The sequence below is a fragment of the Ovis aries genome, chromosome 1 (assembly GCF_016772045.2).
Source record: "Ovis aries strain OAR_USU_Benz2616 breed Rambouillet chromosome 1, ARS-UI_Ramb_v3.0, whole genome shotgun sequence".
In the NCBI taxonomy this organism is placed as follows: Eukaryota; Metazoa; Chordata; class Mammalia; order Artiodactyla; family Bovidae; genus Ovis; species Ovis aries.
The window spans coordinates 272,795,867-272,813,571 of record NC_056054.1 but is presented as its reverse complement, the minus strand read 5'-3'; the positions used below and the strand labels follow the sequence as shown (position 1 = coordinate 272,813,571).

Below are 17,705 nucleotides of genomic sequence, written 5' to 3'. Positions count from 1 at the left end.
AAATAGTCAAGTTTTAAAAACAGTCTTAGTTACCATGTAGAGGGACAGTGGAAACAGAACTCTGTCTTCCTGGTCTTTGCTGCTGTTGTTTCATTTGTCTGGGACTCTCTTTTCCCTGCTGTATCACTGATCCTGCTCACAATGCCAGTTCTCTCATTGCATCTCACTGTGCGCACTGTTCATTGAACCCATGGTAGGCAAGGTGCGAGCTAAGAGGCTGGAAGAAAAAGCAAGGAGCCCTAGAAACTGCAGATGCATTTATTCTCTCCTGGCTGGGGCAGCAGCCAGTAGCTGCAGATATAATACAACATAACCACACACAACCCTCCAGGGCTTTTCCAGGCGAAGGTTATATATACTTACAGAACAGAAGTAGCCTGTGGCCAAGCAAGTACCTTCTGAGGTGCATGCACAGTGCTATATGTGACCTCAGCTGTTGCATAATCATTACTCACAAAACGTGGGGCAAGAGCAGAGAGGCCAATGGGCAAAGAGAGCCTGACCAGGATATCTAAGCTAATCTCTTTGCCTACACCTGCTTTCATGCCTATCTCACTCTTTAGATTTCAGTTTGAGCTTCATTTCCTTTGGGAAGAGTCTTTTGGCCCTGCAAGACTTGAATTAGGACCCCTTCTTCTGTGTTCTCCTGGCCTCACTTACCCCACCAGCAATTACCACCCCGGTTCCTGTTTCCGCTTGTCCCCCAGTGAGACTGAGAGCGGAGAGCCCGACTTGGTTTTGCATCCCAAGCACCTAATAGTAGCAATTACTAGAAGCTCAGATATTTGTACAATGAATGCATGGATAGACGAATGAATGGACAGTCAGTGGATGAGAGAGTCAGAAACACCCTGCTTTGGACCCTAAATTCCAAGTGGGGACCTCCGAGGGCGCTTGACCTCCATCATGGGGTACGCGGGGTCTAGCCTCCGTTCACAGGCAAGTTGGAGCAGTTCCCACGGCTCTACGCATCTGGCAGGCCCAAAGAAGGCGCGCACCTCCAACACCCCAACTTCTCCGACCTCAGCTTCCTCCCGGGTCTGCAGCCGAGGGTAGAAGTTCCACGTAGGGAAGGGGTCGGCTGGGCAGTAACAGCCCCAGGAACCCCTTAACGGCTTCCATCCCCTCCCTGCCTGCGGCTGCGTCCCCTTCCTTGGGGACGCGCGCTGGGCCGGGGCCGCCGGGGCGGGGAAGGGTCGGCTCGGGGCGGGGAGAAGCGTTTATATAGCAGCGAAGAGGGGTTGGGAGCTAACGCCCGCCTGTGGGACACCGGGAGGCCAGAGGCTGCCCGCGCCGCCGCCTCCCTGCCAGGGTCTCCCGGGTCACCGCGGGTCTACCCGGCGGGGGGCACTGGGCACTGCGCTCCCGCGGGTGCCTTGCGCTCTGCTCCGCGCGCTGCGAGGCGATCTGCCCAGACTCGGGAAGGGCCGGGGACCGCGAGGACGTTTCCCCTAGGTAAGTGCTGGAGCCGCCGATAGCTGGACCGACCAGAGTCAAAACTAGGTTGGCAAGTGGTCAGTGGTTGCTAGGAAGGGACGCACCGGATGGAGGGGGCTACGTGAGGACCCCGGTAAAGGAACGAAGGTAAGAAGCTCAAACTCGCCTCTTCTGTTTCCACCTTCCCCAGGCAGCGTTCGCTGCCCTTATTGCGACTTTCTCTCGCATCCTCCCCTTGGAGAGCGCACAGCACACTCGGGTCGCTCTCTGCACCCGGCTCCCTGTCCCCCACCGCACGACTGCCCCGCTAACAGTGTCCCCACGCCCAGCACAGGGTCTGGAGTGTGGCAGGCACCCGGGACGGCACGGGGAGTTGATGAATGAGTTATAACCAGCCGGGGTCAAGAAAAGTCCCTTCCAAGCCCGTCCAGAGCCAGCCTGTACATTTGCTCCTGCAATCACCCACATTCATTAAAGTTGGTTGAAGTTTTATTGTTGACTGAAGGGAGGAGAGAAGACGGGGAAAAAATCCGCCCTTTTATGAATACCCAGTAACATTCTACAATGAGTGGAACCCCAGCTAAATGGCTCAGCGTCAGCTGTGCAAATGATGTCAACGGGGTGGGGGGGTGGGTAGGGGCAGGCAGGCGGGAAGAGGAAAAATATTGGCCCTAGGAAGTGATTTATTTTCTTCTGTGTCCTTTTGTGATAAAGATTTCTCATTTCTCTTTTTAGAAGTCTACTCTATGGAGATATTAGAGGTGGTCTTTGTCAGTTGGAGGAAAGGTTTCCATAGAGGACTAGGGTGGTAATGCTGATTAGCAATAGCTGAGGTGTCTGTAAAAATCATGAAGCTTAAGACAGGAAGGCTATTACAAGTCTTTCATTAAGAATTTGTGCAGTTACCAAATCTGCAGTCACACTGCCTTTTTAAAAGAAAGATCTATTTGATGAGTACTCTTTTAAAACTTTCCAGTATGGCATTGTGTAATACATAGGTGGCCTTAAAAGTTTTCCTTTATAAAGGAAGTTATCAGCTTTCTCCCTGCTCCACATTTTATTCCAAAATATTAGACGTGCAAAGGAAACCTGAAAGGGAAGCTTATCTTCTACTCAAAAGGCTGGGTTAGAAAACTGTCCAAAAGGACGCTGTGCCATGTGAAATCAAATTTTATGGTGTACATAAAAGACTTTATGGGAAGCACTCCTTGAAGAATCATCTTTAACTTTTTCTGTAGCAAGAAAAGCCATCTACTTTTACTAAATTTCTTGTGAAACAATTCTCAGAAAAGACCGTTGTTAAATACACTTGCAACTTGCACTTTTCACATCCGTTCAGATAGTCCAAATTGCAAGAAAAGTGGATATTTGGAATGTTTACCAAGAATGAATTTTTTTTTGGTCTATTTACATGGACAGTGCCAAGAGCAACTAATTAAGACACTAAACAAAAGTCAGATTATAAGCACTGCAGATAAAAGTTGGTACATTATGCATCTATATACATGGTATTCTATGTAGTCCTGCTAATACAATAGTATTAAAAATGACTGAAAATATCTTCCTTGATAGTAAATATCTACTGTCCCTGGAATTTCCCAAGAATATACCATTGCCAAGTATACAATCTACAAATAAATAAAAGTGATCCCAACTAATGAGAGTGTATTTGTAACCAAAAATCACTCATTCTTACAGTCCCAAGAAATAAGTATGAAGATCAGATTTTTCTATGCTTATTTTATAAATGTCATGAATATGAGACTTCTTCAGGGTAATCAAAAGTTGGACAAAACCTTTTTTTCTCCTGTCCTGACCTTTTTGTTGTTTCTTTTTTTTTTTAATTTTTATTTTTACTTTACTTTACAATAGTGTATTGGTTTTGCCATACATCAACATGAATCCACCACGGGTGTACATGGGTTCCCAAACATGAACCCCCCCTCCACCTTCCTCCCCATAACATCTCTCTGGGTCATCCCTGTGCACCAGCCCCAGCATGCTGTATCCTGCATCAGACATAGACTGGCGATTCGATCCTTACATGATAGTATACATGTTTCAATGCCATTCTCCCAAATCATCCCACCCTCTCCCTCTCCCTCTCCCTCTGAGTCCAAAAGTTTGCTATACACATCTGTGTCTTTTTTGCCATCTTGCATACAGGGTCATCATTGCCATCTTTCTAAATTCCATATATATGTGTTAGTATACTGTATTGGTGTTTTTCTTTCTGGCTTACTTCACTCTGTATAATCAGCTCCAGTTTCATCCATCTCATCAGAACTGATTCAAATATATTCTTTTTAACTGCTGAGTAATACTCCATTGTGTATATGGACCACAGCTTTCCTATCCATTCATCTGCTGATGGACATCTAGGTTGTTTCCATGTCCTGGCTATTATAAACAGTGCTGCGATGAACATTGGGGTACATGTGTCTCTTTCAATTCTGGTTTCCTTGGTGTGTATGCCCAGCAGTGGGATTGCTGGGTCATAAGGTAGTTCTATTTGCAATTCTTGTCTTTGCTATTTAAAGTAGGAAGTGGATTAGCTTTGCTCTGAAAAGAATCTAGATTCAAATACAGAAGAGCTTGAAGTGAAGTGAAGTGAAAGTCGTTCAGTCGTGCGTCTAACTCTTTGTGACCCCATGGACTATACAGTCCATGGAATTTTCCAGGCCAAAATACTGGAGTGGGTAGCCTTTCCCTTCTCCAGGGAATCTTCCCAACCAGGGATGGAACCCAGGTCTCCTGCATTGCAGGTGGATTCTTTACCAGCTGAGCCACCAGGGAAGTCCATAGAAGAGCTTGGACAGCTGCTTAATCTCTCTGAGTCTTTTCTCACTTGTCACAGGGAGCATGATACCTATGTACCTCACAGGGATGTGTGAGGAAAGAAAAAAAGATCCTTATAAAATGCCAGGCACACATGATCAATAAACGAGGGTGATGGTGATGGTAGTGGTAATTCTTAAGGGTCAAGGCCCCTAGGAGTGTTCCCAATAATTCATTTATCATTGAGCCCAGTTTTAGTCCATATTTTGATCTCCCTGAAATACCTTGTTGCCATGGAGTGTAAGATGATTGTAACATGATTCATAGCCATGCATAACTCACCCAACGCTGCAATCTCCCTTTTCCACCTGGAAATGTTCCCGTTGGTGGAGATCATTTAAGGAAAGACCAGTCACTCGGGCATGCTGCCATCCCGAAAGAGCTGTTTGGGAGTTGGGGCTGTTCTGATTCTTTCTGTGTCTCTTTGCCTCTTCTGCTTTACAAGTTAGAGGAAATTTTCTAGAAAAGTCCAGTGGTGCCTGCAGGTCGAAGACTTTGAAAAATGCACCCACTGTTTTAGTGTCTTTGTGGTAACAAAATATCTTTCTACTTTCAGCAGAAAGGCATTAGGTTTACATTTTCAGAATTTTAAATTGAAGGCCTATAAAGCAACCTTCAGTTCTTCAAGGGAGAGGAAAATTTAGAAAGTGTACAGGATGCTTTACAGAACAGTCAAGGCCAAACTTTTTCAATCAAGAAATAGTAGTTAGAAAGATTTGGTCCCGCTCCTTTTCCAGATTCCTCGCTCTCCTTCCAAACTTGTCTTTTCTCAGGGTGACCCCAGGGTGCTGACAGGGAAATTTGGATGAAGACACCATGAATAAAAATGGATACTGTTTGGCTAACATAAGCAATGCACAGAAGCAAAGGTCTCCTGTGGCCCTTATAACCCTTATGTTTCCCACGGTACCTGGCACTTAGTCGGTACTCAAGAAATATTTGATAGATAAATGACTAATTTTAAGTCACTTTGCAATTTTAGTGAAAGAGTCTGGCTGAAGTACCCTTTTCATGTAAGTCTGGAGCAGTTGCACTTAGAAAAACCAGACATAAGAAGCGGGATCACCTCTTGCTTATGTCTTTTGCTAAAGAAGAAAGCTTCTAAATCTTACCTTTATGAGTCATTTGACTGACTGAGATAACCCTAAAAGCTAACACTTTTTATGACTCCAAATAGCAAACCTCAGGAAATTTGCTGATTTAATTTTGCCATGACAAGAAAATTTCCCCCAAATGCTAAAAAGGTGGAGAGGAGGCAAGAAAAAGAAAGCATCCAAACCAACTCTGTCTCAAGCCTTATCATTCCCCTCAAGTCACAAAGAGATAATAAATATACATTTAACCATTCTTTTAGCCATTTATAGTTAAGGATGAGGTATTGATTTGACTGAAACATGTTTTTGCAATGCTTTAAGTACTGTATCCTAAACTTTAGAAGGGAAAGATTTTGCCAGAGTTAGTTGGCAAAGGCATTTGTGTTGGCTTGAAAACCCATAAGCTAATCACTTATTGAGTCTTTTAAAAACAACTTGATGAATGTCTGGCAAGATATTATGACTGAAATTCTCCATTGCATGAGTCCAAATACAATAGAACTTTGAAGATTCTGGGCGAGTCAGAGTCATATTTGGCGATTTTTGTTTGGTGGGAAAAAAAAAAAATACCACAGTGTATCAAATGGCCCATGTACCCCACCTCACCATTAGTCAGTAGGTGTGGATAACACTATGATCAATCCCATTTATGCATGCAAGTCTCTGGGCAGATGGCGTTTTGTGCTGTAGTAGATTCCCCTAATGCCCAGGCTTTCCTCTTCTCCGCTGGCGGGCAGAGGATGTCAGAACCTTGTGCATGCCCCTTCTGCATTTGATGTTTCACTTCAGGCTTCTTTTTTTTTTTTTTTTTAATTTTTACTTTATTTTACTTTACAATACTGTATTGGTTTTGCCAGACATTGACGTGAATCCACCACGGGTGTCAAACCCCTGTGGAGGCCTTGAGGGTTTTCTCTGGCCTTGGGAGCATGGTTGACTCATGCAGAGCAGGCTAGAGGGGCCTGGAAGGTTAATACTCTGGGAGCAACCCCTTATGCAGTACCTGATGAAAGCTGGTGAATAAGTATCCTCAGGCTTCTCACACCTTGGGGGAGGCCACTCTTGGGGTCTGATCTTTATGTTCTTCCCGAGGTACCCAAGGGGATGAGCTCCAGCTGCCTAGAACACTAACCCATTCACAGTTCTACCTGGCTCCCTGTCTCACCTCCCTGCCCCTCTACTAGTGATTGAAGGGATCCTCTCCTCAATAAGCTTATTGCACAAATTCTTGTCTAGACTCTGCCTTGAGGGAACCCAACCTACCATGTGCTTGTTCATGTTTTCAGAAAAGGCAGTGTTTTAGCCCTAAGTATCCTGTAGATTGTATCCTAGCCAAAAAGCGAATTGTATTGCCCTTCATCCTGCTTGTGATGCTAGTTGCCTTGCTGCATCTCACCAGGTACCCATGGTAGGCAAGATGCGAGCTGAGAGGCTGGAAGAAAATGCCAGGAGCCGTGGGAACTGCAGATGCGTTTATTTTCTTCTGGCTGGTGCGGCACCACAGCAGCGTAGGTGACACAGCATCACCACGCACAAGCTGTGTCCAAGCGAGTACCTTGTGGCATGCGTGAAGTGGAGTGAAAGTCGCTCAGTCGTGTCCGACTCTGCAACCCCGTGGACTGCAGCCCGCCAGGTTCCTCTGTCCATGGAATTCTCCAGGGGATATTCCCAACCCAGGGATCAAACTGGGTCTCCTGCATTGCAGGCGGATTCTTTATTCACAGGTAAAGAATCTGCCTGTGACATGTAGGCATGGTGCTATAAATGATCTCAGCTGTTACACAGTCATTATTTATAAGGCATGGGATGAGAGCCTGAACATGCCATCTCGGCTAATTTTCTCTATCCCCACACGATGCACCTTCAGGGTCTCTTGTCCCACAGATTATGTAGGTTCTGCCCTCTGTAGCATCCCCCTAGCACACAATGCCGCCAGTTGAGCACACATTCCGCAAAAGCAGTAAACAGTTATATCCCCAACACAGCAAAACTCAATGCCAGGCATCACAAGGAACGCATGTTGCCCTCATGGGCTTAGAAGAGCCACCCACTGCATGCGGAGCGCCTTTGTCTGCCGCGGCCAAGTCCAGTCCACTGGCTGTCCTTGGGAGAGTGCAGGAAGGCCTCTGCAGAGGCAGTTGCACTCCTGCGGAATTTTATTACTATGGAACCACATGTGCCAGGCCCACCCCTTCAAGTGGGGATTTTTCTTTTTACGGCATTCACAGCTCATCCATATGATCAGTTTTCTAAATCTGAGGACACAGCCTTCAGAGTTCATTGTCTCCCTCATAGGACACAGCCTTCATGGTACACTGTTCTACAGAGGATACAGCCTTTGCAGTACATTGTTCTACATAGGGCACAGCCTTCATTCACAGTACACTGTCTACATAGCACGCAGCCTTCACGGTACACTGTTCTACATTGGACATAGCCTTTACGGTGTACTGTTCTACATAGGATACAGCCTTCAAGGTACACCATTCTACATAGGGCACAGCCTTCATTCACAGTACGCTGTCTACATAGCACGCAGCCTTCCCGGTACACTGTTCTACATAGACACAGCCTTCTCAGTACATTGCTCTCAATCTCCACCATAGGACACAGCCTCTACAGTACAATGTTCTGCAAAAGACATAGCCTTTATAGTATACCTTCGCACAAATCTGTCCATATTTTCATCTGCATAACCCAGATGGGGCCGCCACCAGCCTGGGCCCCCTTTGGGGTCTTCACACTTTTCAAATGGCATCTCGCATGCTGTTCCTTCTCAGTAAGGACCCACAAAATGCCCACGGGTGCTGGGCCTACCGCTGTGTCCCAGAGGCACAAAAGCCAAGCGGCCGCGGCTCCCCTTGCTTTCGCCAAAATTGCTTACCCCAGTCAACCAACTCCGCCCGAGTATATGGTCGACATGTCATGAACTCAGTCACACTGGGGGCCCCTTGGGGATGCCCCCCTTGAACCACTGGCTGCTCACGCTTCACTTCGTGCTGTGTGACAGTCCTCACTGTCAAGTGGGGGTCGGCAGTCTCACAGTGCTCCCTGTCATCACCCCTCATTACCCCGTAGTCCAAGGCACTGGGTTCCTCAGGGCCACACGCCTCTTGCTCTGGCATGCATGTGCAACGCTCTAGCCTTCCTCCTGTCTCTGCAACGTGCGCACTTGTGCAGCGTCACGGGGCTCACTGTCCATATTCACCGTCAAGGCAATCAGGAACGCCCACCCCCTGGTGCCAGTGGCAGTATGTGCCGCTCTGTCCAGCAAATGGGAATTTGCCCCCTGTAACGCCTTCTCAAGGTTTTCTGGTGACCAGTCCACCACCTCCCAGTCTTCCACCAGGGCCCACACCAAGAGGACCCTGGCCACCGGGTACCACATGCTGTATGGCGGCCACTGGCTTCCACCATCCAGCACAGTCTCAGACTCTTCTACTTCCTGCATGTCTTGCTGACTGTGCCCATTGTATCGCTGACCCTGCTCAATGTGCCAATTGTTCTCCCTGTTCCTCACGGTGTGTGCTATTCGCTAAACGCATGGTAGGCAAGGTGCAAGCCAAGAGGCTGGAAGGAAATGCGAGGAGGACCTGCAGACACGTTTGTTCTCCTCTGGCTGGTAGAGCAGCCATAGCAGCAGCCATCACAAAGCATATCGCCACACACAACCCGTGACCAAGCAGGTACCTCGTGATGCTCATGTGCAGCCCTACAAAGGCTCTCAGCCATTACATGGCCATCGTTTGCAAAAATGTGGGGCCAGAGGCCCTGAACACATCATCTTGGCTAATCTTCCCTCTCCCCACATGAATCAAGAATGGAATTCGTGCTTTCCACAGGATTTTGAACAGAATTTTGTCCCCAGCTAGTGCTATTTCAATTGTGTCTGGGTCAGTTGGCTTGTTGGTTGTGACCTGATCCTAAATTCCCATGAGCTGTCTGAGAACAGTGTCAGGAGCCCATGGAGGGAGATATCAGCAAGGGCTCAGTGTGACCCCGTCTTTAGAGAAATAACATCTTCCAGGGGTTATGAGAAGTGGCTCAAACCCATGCCTCACAGAATGGGACCAGTGTCTCAATATTTCTGGTGGATGTTCCTACCCGCTCGCAGCTTTGATCACCATTTCTTCCCTGTGGTAGTGTTCTCTAATAGGAGATATGGAGACAGGTAGAAGTGGATATTGATAGGAATGGGCTCACGTGATTATGGCGGCTGAAAAGTCCTGTGATCTGCCATTTACAAGCTGAGGCCCAGGAAAGTCAGTGGTGTCATCAGTCTGAGTCTGAAGGCCTGAGAATCAAGAGCTCTGGTATCCAGCAGCAGAAGTAAATGGACTTTCTAGCTCAAGAAGGAGAGCAGATTCACCCTTCCTCTGACTTTGTGTTCTAATCAGGCCATCAATGGATTGGATGATGCCCGCTTGCCTTGGTGAAGGTTATCTTCTTTATTCATTCTGTCAATTCAAGTACTAATCTCTACAGGAAACACCCTCACAGGCAAACCAGAAGTAGTGTTTCACCATCTCTTGCACACATAGTCGCTTCAGTTGTGTCCAGCTTTTTGCAACCCTATGGACAGTAGCCAAGCTCCTCTACCCGTGGGATTCTCCAGGCAAGACTACTGGAGTGAGTTGCCATGCCCTCCTCCAGGTGATTTTCCTGACCCAGGGATTGAACCCGCGTCACTTATGTCTCCTGCATTGGCGGGTGTACTCTTAACCACTAGGGGCAACTGGGAAGCCCTTACCATCTCTTAGCTCAGTCAAACTGACACATGAAACTTGCCATCACATTTCTCAGTTACTTACTAATCCACCTCCAACCCCAAGCCAGACCTCTCCATGGAACTCAGACCCAGACATCGAACTGTCCGAACATCTTCTACCAAAACAGCCTAAAAGCCCCGTTCTTCCTCAGTCCTATCTAATCAGTCTCTACATCCTACCATTTGTTTCCTACTGATTTCTGCAAACCCCTCTCCGTCCTCCCTGTCATCTCTGCTCTTGGTCCCCAAACACCATTCTCTTTTTCACCCAGACCACAATTGCCTCCTTGACCACCTTCCTGCTCTGATCTTTCTCCTCTTCTAGCATTTTCCATATTTCAGCTTCAAGTGAGTTCCTTAAAACTGCCCGCTCTTACTTTTTTTCTGCCTAAAATCCTCCATTGCCTTTGGATTAAATTCAAAATCCTTGTCATGGTTGAAAATCCCCCACTATCCAACCTTTATTCACCTCTTCCTGCCTCCTGCCTATTTCTTTGCCACCACGGCCAATCCCTCAGGAGACATTGCTCTCTCTCACCTCATGCCATTAACATTTGGAATTTCCTCTACTTAGAACAGTACTCTCTGGACTTACTCTGGCTTACTCCTTCTCTCCCTTTAGGCTCAGCTAACATGCCCATTCCTTGGGAAAGTGTTACTGAGTCTTGCCTACTAGGTACCCTTCCCTGAGTCCCTACTGGACCCTGAGTTCCCACCATTCCCACTGAACTGTGATTGCTGTGTTCACCAGGTTATCTTCAGTACTAACCACTTCTTAGATAATAAATATCCACTGTAGAATAAATGAACTGAAATCGGGGCTTCCTTACTAGCTGATGACCAAGAGCAAGTCACAGAAACTCTCTGAATTTTCATTTTCACATCTAAAGTATCAGGATTGGGAACACGTGTACAGCCGTGGCGGATCCATGTTGATGTATGGCAAAACCAATACAGTATTGTTAAGTAACATAAAGTAAAAAAAAAAAAAATGATAAATAAATAAAATAAAATTTAAAACAAAAAAAAATAATAAAAGGCAAATAAATAAACAAAGTATAAATCCTATCCAAACACAGAGGTTGAGAGGATTTTGTTAGTTGGTACTGAACAGAAGACTTTTCTTGTAGATTCATCCAGATAAGCATTATGCTTGACCTGAGCCTGTGATATTATGAGATGGTAAAGTCCATGTTCCAGGATGCCTAAGTTTAAAGGGCACTCTGATAGACAGGCTTTGGGTGGGAGCCAGAAGGAAGAAAGTACCATGTAGCTAAAATTATCCTGCTTTCAAACCCTAGGTAGAGTGCGTGCTTGGAAATGAAAGTGATAAAATAACATATAAGGTGCCTAATTCCCTCACACACAGTTTCTTCCAAATAATCTTTCTCCTCCAGCTTCAACATCTGCATTTCCTGGGTTAATGCCACGAATCCAGTTTCTAAACTGAGGAGCTTTTCCCAAGAGTTTTGCCTTAAAAAAAATTATTCTCCACTGCAATTCCTCCTCAGTTTCCCCCTTCTCCAGGACTGCTGTCATTGTTCTTGAAACACACCATTAAACCTCTCATTCTTGGGCTTCCAGGAACTTCTGAAAATCCTTACAAACCCAGTTGCACATTTGTAGATGTAACTCAGTGGAGGCAAGCACTAAATTAATTAACAGATTTGCACTGGGCAATGATTAAGGCAAAAACCTTCTCCGTTTAGTAATGGGAAACTGGTTAAATACATAATTTGGGTAAAAATTAGGATAATAAAGCACCTTCGAGAGCTATGTAGCTGCACATGTTCAAGACTTTTATCTTTAATTTTAATTATTTAAAACTTTCTTGATATAGAGTTGATTTATAATGCTGTGTTAGTTTCAGGTATACAGCAAAGTGATTCAGTCATACATACATACAGATAGATTTTTTAGGTCTTTTCCATTATAAATTAGTTAGTTCCCTGTGCGATACAGTAGGTCCTTGCTGTTCATTTATTTAATTTAGTAGTTTGTGTATATTAACCCCAACTCTTACTTTATCCCTCCCCTCCTTTCCCCTTTGTTAACCATACGTTTACTCTCTACATCTGTGAACTTACTTTTGTTTCACAGATATGTTCATTTGTGTTGTGTTTTAAATTCCACATATCAAGTGATAGCATATGATAACTATCTCTCTTCCTGACTTACTCCACTTAGTATCATTATCTCCAGGTTCATCCATGTTGCTACAAATGACATTATTTCATTCTTTTTATTGCTGAATAATATTCCATTGTGTATATGTGTGTGTGTGTGTGAAAGTGAAAGTTGTTCAGTTGTGTCTGACTCTTTGCAACCCGATGGACTGTCCATGGAATTCTCCAGGCCAGAATACTGGAGTGGGTAGCCTTTCCCTTCTCCAGAGGTTCTCCAGGGGATCTTCCTGACCCAGGAATTGAACCAGGGTCTCCAGCATTGCAGGTAGATTCTTTACCAATTGCGCTATCAGGGACATCTATCACATCTTCATCCATTTGCCTGTCAACAGACACTTAGGTTTCTTCCATGTCTTGGTTATTGTAAATTGTGCTGCAAAGACATTGGGGAGCATGTATCTTTTCAAATTATAGTTTTCTCCAGATATACACCCAGGAGTTGGATTACAGGACAGAAACTGTCATTGAAATTGACTTTGGTTAATATTTTCAAAATTCCATTGTCAGTTTGTTGTTTGACTTTTCATTAGATTACAGGATCCCACTCCTGGGATACATTTGGAGAAAACTATCATTTGAAAACTATAAATATTATAGTAGCTTTGTATGTAGTTTTTTAAGAAAGACTTTTAAGTATTATTTGGTAAGTTACTGCTTTGGCACACCTACCTAAGTCTATGGCAATCCAGTTTTTTAATATAAATTTGTTTATTTTAATTGGAGGCTAATTACTTTATAATATTGTATTGGTTTTGCCATACATTGACATGAATCCGTCACGTATGTACATGTGTTCCCCATCCTGAACCGCCCCCCACCTCCCTCCCCATCCCATCCCTCTGGGTCATCCCAGTGCACCAGCCCTGAGCACCCTGCCTCATGCATTGAACCTGGACTGGCAATTCGTTTCTTATATGATATTATACATATAATGCCGTTCTCTCAAATCATACAACTATGGAGTCACAGTCTCTTCTTGTTCCTTGGATGGCTGCTGATTGAGACAACAGGACATCCATGCCTAATTGCAACTTTCTTCATGAAGAAATGGAAAGAACTAATGGAACAAGAAATAAATAAAAGAAGAAAAGAGATACATAAAACCCTCAGGCTTTTTTCTCCCTCAGGGGAGAAAAAAAATCATCTATCTAAAGTATTTTGCATCTAAGGATTACATAAATATGGATTTATGAAGTGAGTCTCAAATGTAGACAGTGCTGTCAACCATTAATTTACCCATTTTTCTTAGTATAGTGATTGTTAATTACAAATGGCTGAAGTGAAGTGAAGTAAGTCGCTCAGTCATGTCCGACTCTTTGCAACCCCATGGATTATACAGTCCATGGAATTCTCCAGGCAAGAATACTAGAGTGGGTAGCAAGAGTACATTGGGAAGAGTACAAGTTTGGGAACGCATGTACACCCGTGGTGGATTCATGTCAATGTATGGCAAAACCAATACAGTATTGTAAAGTAAAATAAAGTAAAAATAAAAATTAAAAGAAAAAAAAAAAGAGTACATTGCTCTCTCAGGGGACTGGAAGATCCATAAGGACGAAGACTAAATCTGGCTTTACACCCCTGCCCACCTGCTGCCTACACAGGGCCTCATGTTTAAAAATGAATGAATAAATAAGTATGTTGAAGTGAAGTGAAGTGGCTCAGTCATGTCCGACTCTTTCCGAACCCATGGACTGTAGCTTACCAGGCTCCTCCATCCATGGACTTTTCTAGGCAAGAATACTGGAATGGGTTTCCATTTCCTTCTCCAGGGGATCTTCCCTACCCAGGGATCAAACCCGGGTCTCCCACATTGCAGGCAGACAGACACTCTACCGTCTGAGCCACCAGGGAAGCCAAATAAGTATATTAAAACGACCCAGTTTACAGATGAGGGAAATAAATCTCTGAGAGCTGAAGCTAAAAGATCGGTCTAAAAGGTCTCTCAGGCTGGACTAGGACCCACTTTTTCACCTTCTTCATACAAGCTACTTTCCCTTGTGCAGCAGAGCCCCTTCCAAACTCTGTATTCTTTCACTTGAGGGAGGAAGAGATTACCAAATGTACTTCAAATATTCCTCATGGGAGATTCCACACAAATGCAGCAGCATTGTTCTAATAACTCTAGTGAGGCTCTATTGAGGCAACTTGAGTCTATGACATTCTTTCTTTCTTTGAGCTTGTTTTCTTCTCCAGGAAAAAATAACTGAGCTTATCTCACTATTTTTTGTTTTTTTTTTCCTATTGAATTTCATTGTATTTTATTGGAGTATAGTTGATTTACAGTGTTGCATTAGTTTCAAATGTACAGCAAAGTGACTCAGTTCGGCTTCCTTTTCAGATTATTTTCCCTTAAAGGTTATTACAAAAGATCGAGTACAGTTCCCTGAGCTGTACGGTAGGTCTTTGTTGTTTATTTTATATACAGTCATGTGTATATGTTAATTCCAACCTCCTAATTTATCCCCGTTTCATAACTATACGTTTGTTTTCTATGTCTGTGGGTCTGTTTCTGTTTGGGAAATAAGACTTTCTTTTTGTCTCATTATCGGTGAGTGTTATGCCTCAGACCAGAAGGAGGTCAGCCTAAGCCATCTGACTTGAGCTGTTTTTAAAAAAAAAAAAAAAAATGCTACAGCTTCAGACAAGAGCAACTGGCGTGCTTAATCTTCATACAAGAAGTTAGCCATTCAAAACTGTTCACTCCCTAAGGGCATTTTGGAAAAAAAGTCAGTTGAGGCAAGCTGTGATTAAGAGCGAAAAAAAGAACAGAATGCAATTAAGAGTTTCTTTGGTTCAGTTGGAAGGGAAAAGCTGCCTGAAATGTAACTTTCTCAAGCAGTGATCACATCCTTGGACCTCTGCCTTTCTAATCAAATTCCTGAGATTACAGAAATGTACATATGTACATGTATACGTACATATATATATATTTCATTTAATGAACAGCTGGTAAAATTGGATCCTTCCTCTCTGCTTTGTGGGGCTTTACCAAAGCACTTCAATGTTGCCATGCGATTGAATACTAATATTTAACCCTGGAATACAAAGAGAAGAGATTAGATCTAATGTAGCTGTGCCTCACCCAGGAGCTTCTACACGGCACCCTTCCTGATCTGCACAGTTCTGTTATTTTCCATGTTGACTGGGAAAACACACACATGACCTAAAAACTCTGAATTGAGTTTTATTCAGTATCTGACTGAGGACTATAGCCTGCAAGATAGCTTTTTAGTAGCTCTGAGGAACTGCTTAGAAGATATGAGGCTTAGGAGATACAGGCCAATGTAGTGTGATTTTGGTTAAAGAATACATGCAACTCAAAATACACCTCAATAGAAGGTCACTGCTAATTACAAGGAACAGATTTTTCAGCTAAAGATTTTTCAGTTAGTGCTTTTGTAGGTATGGGAAGATGTAAGGATGTGGGTTCATAAAAATTCCTCCTGAAATATATCTAATTTTCTAAAGTCTTGTTTGGCCTGTTTCCCCAAAGCACAGAATATCTGTTCCTATTCTTCGTCCTTGAACTTCTTTCAGAGTCTTCTATAGATTAGCAACTACGGTGGCTAATGACTTAATCTTGTAGAACCAGATGGTGAGTGACATTCCTTTGGTTTACATCCGCCAGGTCACCTCCAACATTGCCCACATTCCTCTTTCTATTGCCACTTCTTGGAAGAACCACCCAGAGTGATTTGTACCTTTCTGAGTTCTTTCTCATGCCTTGATTCCTAGCCTCCAGCCCTGTGAAGCTTCCATTCTAGCAGGGGGACAGACATGAATGAGATAAACACTCAAATGAAGGTTTAAACACAGATTTGTGATGTGTTGTGAAGAAAAGTGATAACGTGCCATGGGAGAAAAGTCACAAAGGAGATCTAATTTATGAGGACAGGAGAGGACCTCCCCAAGGAAAGAGGACTGCAACAAAGACCTGGAGGATGAGGACTGAGCAGGCAGAAAAGTGGCCAGACAGATTTTCCTGGTGGTCCACTGGCTGAGACTCTGCCCACCAAAGGAGGGGACACAGGTTCAGCCCCTGCTCCAGGAAGATCCCACGTGCTGCAGGGCAACTGAGCAATGAGCTGCAATTACTGAGCCCATGCTCTGCAACAGGAGAAGCCGCCACAGTGAGAAGCCTGCTCGCTGCAATCAGAGTAGCCCCCGCTCGCCGCTACTAGGGAAAGCCTGAGTGCCACAACGAAGACCCAGCACAGCCAAAAATTAAATAAATAAATGTTTAAGTGGTCAGAGAAACTACAGTGAGGTATCACCTCACACCAGTCAGAATGGCCAGCATCAAAAAACCTACAAACAATAAATGCTGCAAAGAGTATGAAGAAAAGGGAACCCTTTTGCACTGTTGCTCCAACTCTTTTGCGACCCAGTAGACTGTAGCCCATCAAGCTCCTCTGTCCATGGGATTTCCCAGGTAAGAATACTGGAGTGGGTTTCCATTTCCTTCTCTAGAGGATCTTCTTGATCCAGGGATCCAACCTGCATCTCCTGCTTGGCAGGTAGACTTTTTACCACTGAGTCAGCAGGGAACCCTCTTGCATTTTTGGTGGGAATATAAATTGATACAGTGTCTATGGAGAAGTCAGGACAATTGCTTCTTGGAGGGAAAGCTATGACAAACTTAGACAGTACGTTGAAAAGCAGAGACATTACTCTGCTGACAAACGTCCGTATAGTTAAGGCTATGGTTGTCCCAGTGGTCATGTACGGTTGTGAGAGCTAGACAGTAAAGAAGGCAGAATGCCAAAGAACTGATGCCTTCAAGCTATGGTGCTGAAAATTCCTGAAAGTCCCTTGGACAACAAACCAGTCAATCTTAAGGGAAATCAATATTTCCTTTATTATATTATATTCCCTGAATATTCATTGGAAGGATTGGTGCTGAATCTGAAGCTCCAGTATTTTGGTCATCTGACTGGGACTCACTGGAGTCCAGTCCCTAATGCTGGGAAAAATTGAGGGCAGAAGGAGAAGAGGGCATTAGCGGATGAGATGGCTGGATGGCATCACCGACGCAATGGACCTGAACTTGGACAAACTTCGGGAGATGCTGAGGGACAGGAGACCTGGCCTGCTGCAGTCCATGGGGTCACAGAGTCAGACACGACCGGGAGGCTGGACAACAGCAACAATTGTGGGAAACAGTCTGGAGACTCCTTAAAAAACCAGGAATGAAACCACCATATGACCCAACAATCCCACTACTGGGCACATACCCTGAGAAAACCATAATTGAAAAAGACACGTACCCCCCAGTGGCAGCACTATTTACAAATGGCCAGGCAGCAACCTCGACGTCAGTCAACAGATGAATGGATAAAGAAGTTGTGGTCATATATGTACAATGGAATATTGCTCCTC

General features: G+C 44.5%; 1 protein-coding gene across 2 annotated transcripts in view; it reads left to right on the top strand.

Moving 5' to 3' along the window:
* Nucleotides 1–1,250: 1,250 nt before the first annotated feature.
* Nucleotides 1,251–17,705, top strand: part of COL6A6 (collagen type VI alpha 6 chain) — a 179,238-nt gene continuing 162,783 nt past the window's right edge. Inside the window, exon 1 of one of the 2 annotated variants that reach the window (XM_042238535.2) lies at nt 1,251–1,455. The gene's annotated coding sequence lies outside the window, so the exon portion shown is untranslated. Of the gene's footprint in view, nt 1,585–17,705 lie in introns of both variants that reach the window. The other variant, XM_060396529.1, reaches the window with a different exon arrangement.